Source organism: Silene latifolia, chromosome 7 (genome assembly GCF_048544455.1).
Source record: "Silene latifolia isolate original U9 population chromosome 7, ASM4854445v1, whole genome shotgun sequence".
Classification (NCBI taxonomy): domain Eukaryota; kingdom Viridiplantae; phylum Streptophyta; class Magnoliopsida; order Caryophyllales; family Caryophyllaceae; genus Silene; species Silene latifolia.
The window spans coordinates 73,311,370-73,317,961 of NC_133532.1; the positions used below are offsets into that span (position 1 = coordinate 73,311,370).

The 6,592-nt window shown below is 43.9% G+C and overlaps 1 non-coding gene across 1 annotated transcript; it reads left to right on the plus strand.

Moving 5' to 3' along the window:
- The first annotated feature begins 1,267 nt into the window (after positions 1-1,267).
- On the plus strand, positions 1,268-1,374 carry LOC141593759 (small nucleolar RNA R71). Its single transcript, XR_012521826.1, has one exon. It is a non-coding gene; the product is annotated as a small nucleolar RNA R71 (small nucleolar RNA).
- Positions 1,375-6,592: the final 5,218 nt, after the last annotated feature.

The window sequence follows — 6,592 nt, forward strand, 5'->3', positions numbered from 1 at the left end:
TGAACTCCCTTGAAGGACGGCACTACTCACCTTAGTGAAGACAATAGTCTCAAGCTTCCGGATTGATTTTTTCTTTGTAAGGATGTCCTTCATGTACTTTGCATAGGCCGGAACGTGATTGATCAATTCCGTGAAAAGAATCGAGACTTCTAAATTCTTCACAATTTCCATGAATTTTCCAAGTTGGTCATCAAACTTAGGCTTAGCTTGACGACTCGGGAATGGAACTCTAATCACAATGGGCTTCTTCTCTTTGCCCTTTTCTTCACTTTTATTTGAAACTTCTTGATTGGTGGGTTCTTCTTCCTTAGAGTTTTGCACAACTCTTTCCTTGTCACTAGCCTCTACAACTTCATCCTCAACTTACTTCTTTGGCCCTTCATATCTTGTACCACTCCTCAAGTGGATGACACTAACCGTTTCATGTCTTGGGGGATTACTTTGAGGTGGTAATTGCCCCTTTTGTCTTTGAGAGCTTGAAGATGCTAGTTGGGTCATTTGGGTTTCCAACAATTTTGTGTGGGCTAGGATATTGTTGATGGTGATGTCTTTTGCTTGGCTATCTTTTTGCATTTGAGTGAAAAATTTTTGTTGATTCTTTTGCATTTGGAGGACCGCTTTTTGAACATCAAAACCTTGGTCATTTTGTTGATTGTATGGAGTTTGATTTTGATAACCTTGGTTTTGGTTGTAAAAGGGTGTTTGATTTTGGTTTTTCATGGGAGGTGGGGTGTATGTTGGTTGCGGGTTTTGAACATTTTGGCTTTTGTATGAGAGATTTGGATGGAATTTGGTGTTTTCATTGTAATAGTTGGAATAATGGGTACCACTTTTGTATGCTTGAAAGGCATTCACTTGCTCATTTGTTCCCCTACATTCACTTTGGTCATGTCCCAAAGTTTCACAATTCTCACATATCCCACTTGGGATTGATGAAGATGCCACCATGGCATTAACAAGTTGCTTTGGTGATTTTGAGGCTTCTTCAAGCTTAGCCATAGCCTTTTCAAACTTCAAGTTGATGGTATCAATATAAGCGCTAAGTTGAGCACCCAATTGAGTAATAGAGTCCACTTCATGCTTTCCTCCTCTAGTAGCCTTGCGAGGTCTACTATATTGTGAATTATGAATCGCCATTTCCTCAATTTTGTTCCAAGTTTGATTATCGTCAACTTCGGTGAACATACTATTTGATCCCATGTTGAGAATGTTTCTTGAGTCTTCATAAAGACCATTCCAAAATTGTTGTACCAAGAACCACTCGCTAAGTCCATGATGAGGACATGAGCGACAAGTTCCTTTCAATCGCTCCCAAGCTTCATACAAAGATTCTTCGTCCCTTTGCTTAAAACCCGTGATTTGGGCTCTTAGCATGTTAGTCTTTTCCGGAGGGTAGAATTTTTTGTAGAAAGCTAGAGCCAACTTCTTCCAAGAGTCAATTCCAAGAGTAGGCTTATCAAGGCTCTTCAACCATTGTTTTGCGGTACCAATTAGGGGAAAAGGAAATCAGACCCATCGAATTTGGTCTTGAGTAACTCCGGTTTGTGAAATCGCATCACAATAGTCACAAAAAGTTTCTATGTGAGAATGAGGGTCTTCACTAGGCATCCCCCCAAATTGGCTTCTTTCGACTAATTGGATAAATGCGGATTTTGCAATGAAATTTCCGGTTAACTGTTGTGGTGTGTGAGTTCCATTGGGTAGGTTATCCTTGGTTGGTACGGAATGTGATGAAAACTTAGGCATTGTGGGATGATTGTGTGGTTGATTTTGTGTTGGGTTCTCCTCACCTTCTCTTGCAAAAGGGTTGATGAACTCAATAGTATTTGGTTGAATATCTACAACCTCACCAATACTGATGCGTGTCGTTCAACACGAAAAATATATGCCAACAAGCCTATACTATAAATAGCTAGGGAAGTCGGGTCGAATCCACAGAGAGGCTTTTCTATTGACTGTAGTCTAATCTGTCGGTCACAAACTGGGGGGTTTTAATTTTGATATTCTAACTACTAAAGTTTAAGGGAAAGAGAAAATAAGGGTATAAGAGAAAAATAGGGAGAGACGTAAATAAACTATCAGATAGAGAGAGATATGCCAGGATTTCGGTCTGCCGTGTTCTACACACTATCGGAATAACTAGGTCGGTAAGTTCATTAGTAGGAAGGGCTAGGTTATCTCCTTTCGGTCTCAAACCCGACTACACCTTTCGGTCTAAAGTCGCCCTAAGGTCATCCTATTTGACTTTCTCCCTCATAGGAGTCAATTATCATAACTAAGCAAGTCTACCCTTCCAATCTTTCGATCCAGGTCGGGGGTTAACTAAAGAGACGGTCTCCTGCGTGCACTCATTCAACCGAACTACAAATAAATTGCTTAGACCTGATTCCCACCGCATAACTACCCTAGTAGTCGTCCTAACATGCTTCTAACACGGTTTCCCTCATCCCGGCATATAAAGAAATTAGCTACGCATGCTAATTATATTAACTAACATAACTAATGATGAAATGCTAACGGAAAACATGATGTAACAACAGTATAAAGCAATGACGAGATTAAGGCAGGAATTAACAATGAAACTAAAAGAGCAAATATAAAACATAAACAAGAGAAGAGATAAAGGGAAAGAATTATACTATAATAGCAAATCCGGCGTAAAGAACAACCGAATCTCCGATCGTAAAATTCCAAGCAGTGAACAGTAAAAAGCAGTAAAAATGTATGTAGAAATTTGAATGATAGGTAAAAGATTATGACCTAGCAACTCGTCTAATTGTTTATATAACAAAACTCACGAGTTGATTTATTAACCTACGGGCTTTAATAGCCCACGTAAAGGAGAACCTCTCGATCGAGAGGTTAAGGTTCTCGATCGAGTGTAGATGTACTCGATCGAGCATGTGGCGCTCGATCGAGGGCTTGACAATTCGATCGAGCACGTGGCGCTCGATCGAAGGCATGTGTTCCTCTATGTTCTCGATCGACTGATTATTGACAAGGTCGATCGAGATCTTGATCACTTCTCAGCCCGTAGTAGTTCGACTTGCTTAATTTGGTTGACTTTCGTCTTCACGCTTTCCCATGCACGAGTCCTTCGTCTTCTTTCCGTCCATCTTCCAGAAATGCTATCTCGAGGCCACTAAAGGTTGGTTTCCGCTACAAATCTGCAACATAGCAATGACGCACAAAGTAGCCTATTCGGGGTATAAAGTGACATAATATCACTCAAATACATAGAAATGCGTGCCAAAAGAGACCGTAAAAGTCTATATAATATGCACGCATTAAACTTCCCCAAACCAAACCTTTGCTTGTCCTCAAGCAAACCAAATGCAACTAAGGACCTAATGGAAAGGAGTAATTTTCAGAGCTAACTACTAGTCAATGCCAAACCGCTTTAATGCACAAAATTAACTACTGCTAAGCTCAAAGTAAGTGAACAAATTTATGCATATCATGGAATTACATTGGATGTTCGACCTTGCAAGACTCATAAATTTGGACTCTCCCGGTTCACTCTTCTCTCAGCAAAGCAAATGGTAAGTAAGAATATGTGTGCAGAGAAAGAAGAAATTACAGACTCTCACCTAGACTGCGACCAACACAACATGTAATGCTAACTAACATGAGTAATGATTCAATCACCGTACACACGCAAAACCACCGTTCAAGGACTATCACGTGCCGAACAATTGCATAATATGGATATGTGAGGCTCAATTGGTAAGAAGGGCAAAACAAATATGGAAATGTGAAGGTAAAATAGCCGAGCAAGATCCTAACCAAGACCATGATAAAATACATCCCACTCTCCCAATCATATAAATAACTCAATGCCTTATAATTTGGCATATACAACACAAAAATCCATAATAAAAAATACCTCGTAAAGTATGAATAAGCATGAGAGGTAAAGAATACATTTTCTCTTTTTCTTTTTTTTTTTTCCAGCCATTTTTCTCTTTTTTTTTTCTTTTTCTTTTTTTGATGGCTGACACAGGACAGCCCTCTCGATCGAGGAATGGTGCCACTCGATCGAGAGGTTCCAACTCCAATCTACTCGATCGACCACATGGGAATGTCGATCGAGAACTATTAGGACCAACAATGGCTCAATCGACCATAAAAGCTCTCGATCGAGCAATGTCATCATTAAAGAACTCCAATCCGACTCAACTATATGCAAAAGTAAACGTGATGTTTTTGATTTTTCTGTTTTTTTTTATTTGATGAAAAGCAAAGACATAAAGCAGTAAACGTGAATGCAAAACAAAAATGCAAATGCAGACGTAAAAGGATGCATATACCCTCCCCAAACCAAAACAGACAATGTCCCCATTGTCCTCACAACTAGCTAACAGCAGCAAAAAGGGAGATGGGGTACGCAAACCTAATACATGTTCCTAAAATACAATAAATAAATGCAAAGATGGAAAAAGAAAGGAAGACGGTACTCACAAGATGGCTTCCCCAAACCAGCAACGAACTAGGGGAACCACTAATCGTCATCTCCAGCCACATCCTCCGCACTAGGTGTAAACGGGGGGTCTTGCTCCTCCTCTCTGGCAGCTCGTCGTGCCGCCTGCTCAGTCCGCAACCGCAACTCTCGTGCTACCGGTGTCTCCTCCACCTCGTCCTCTGAGTCAGAAGGGAGTGGAGGGTACCCACCCTCTGGGTATCGGTAGAAAGAGGGATGCGGCCACCCCTCTGGAATCGGTCGCCGTGCTCGGATATGGAACTCGTAGATCGGGAAATAGGCAAGAGCCTGATCCCGTCTCATATCTGAGAGGTACCTGCACATATCCAGAAGCAAGGCATCACGACGCCCTTGGTCCAAGACCTCGGGCGCCACCAAAGCAGGAGGGTAAACAAAATTGGCCGGCAAGGCCGAACCAGAAGGAGGAAGGGTAAGTGAAGGCGTAGGCGTAGGCGTGGGTGTGGGTGTGGGTGTGGCCGGAGCCTGAGCCTGAGTCTGAGCCTGAGGGCCAGAAGACTCTCCGGCCTCCCGCTTCCTCTTCTTAGAAGAAGAAGAAGTAGGGGTGAAGGTAAGGTGGTAGGTGGGTGGAGGTGGCCTCGCTCCCTCAGCAGCAGTCGGGAGCGGTAAAAGTGGAGGAAGGGTAGGGCACGGCAAGGTAACAGACGCGGAACCACAAATCTTCCACGTCCTCATGCCCTTCTTCTTAGGGAACCAGGCAAAGTCAACCATGGCAGCCAAGTCAAGGTAAGCACTCGCTTATGAGGCGAGGAGAAGTCCAGGCTCGGTGGGGTAAAGATGGCGGGCTATCCTAGTCACTAACCCGCCACAAACAACAGAGGTCTTGACCTTCTTCCCAATTCCGTTCCAATGCTGAGCTACCAAATAAGCAATGTTTAGAACAAACGGGTTACCGTAGTCAATGTTGAGGTACCCCGCGAGAATTGCTAGCTCAGTGTTGGTCACGTTATTGGGCTTAGGTCGCCCAAAAATGGTCTCTCCCATAAGTCGCAAGAAGAAACGGGGAGCAGGTAAGTGTACGTGGGCTCCTCTGCGCGGGGGGTAGGGAGTGTGAGAAAGCGCAACCCAAAGTGGCTGAAGGATGTCCCGAGGTGGCTCGATGGGGCCGTCACTAACGAGGCCTAGAACCTCCCCAAACCTGGCCAAAGTCCAGTGGTGCGACTCATTTCGGAGTCGAAAGTGAATGCAAGGACTAGTGTGGTTGGAAGCGTAAGAGTCGGTGTCAAAGGAGTAGGAGCTGAAAAACTCGTATGTAGGGATACGAATAGCAGCTTCCTGCAAGGTAATCAGACCCGACATACCCGTCCCATTCAACAGACTACAGACCTCCTCATAAATTCCTAGGGTCTCTAGGTCAGTCCGTGCAATGAAACGGGTGGAGGAGAGGGGGCAACGAAGTAAAGCGGACAACCGAGTTCGGTGATCCGCGGAAGCAAAACGTACCGTGGGCAACTCCGGTAAGGGAGTAAGAGCGGCCTCTCCTGTAACAATATCCCCTGAAGGGCTGGAAGTAATGGCTAGGCGGCTAGGGTACCGACTCGGCCTAGGTGGCAGCATACCAGGCGTCGGGAATCGAGGCGTGGCTCCTCGACCCAGCATAGAAAAGGGTCTGGCAGGAGCAGAGGCAGCAGGTGTCACCCCTCCCACAGCCTTGGCTTGCGTGACCTCGGTGGCGACTGTGGGTTTCTCCGTCACTGGAGTAGAAATAGCAGCCGAGGCTGCAATGGTGGTAACCGCTGCAGTAACGATACCAACAGAAGGAGCAGCCGTCTGAGCACTAGCAGCGGTCTCAGGTACGGTCTCGATGTGACGGGATTTCTTTCTTTGGAATCCATAACTACAATAGCATCAAGATTAATAATTAAAATACGATTTCAATTCGAAAATTCGACCTAAACAATCACATAAACCCTAATTCACGAAAAGGGAAGGGGGATTGCAATTAATTGAAAGGGAAGAGTAAGGACGAACTTACTTGATGCTGGAATACCCACAAAAGCTTAATTAATCAAAACAATAAACACAAATTCGAAAAATTCGAATTGATAAACCCTAAAAACCGAAAAATCGAATTACTCGAAAAAGATGGAGTTT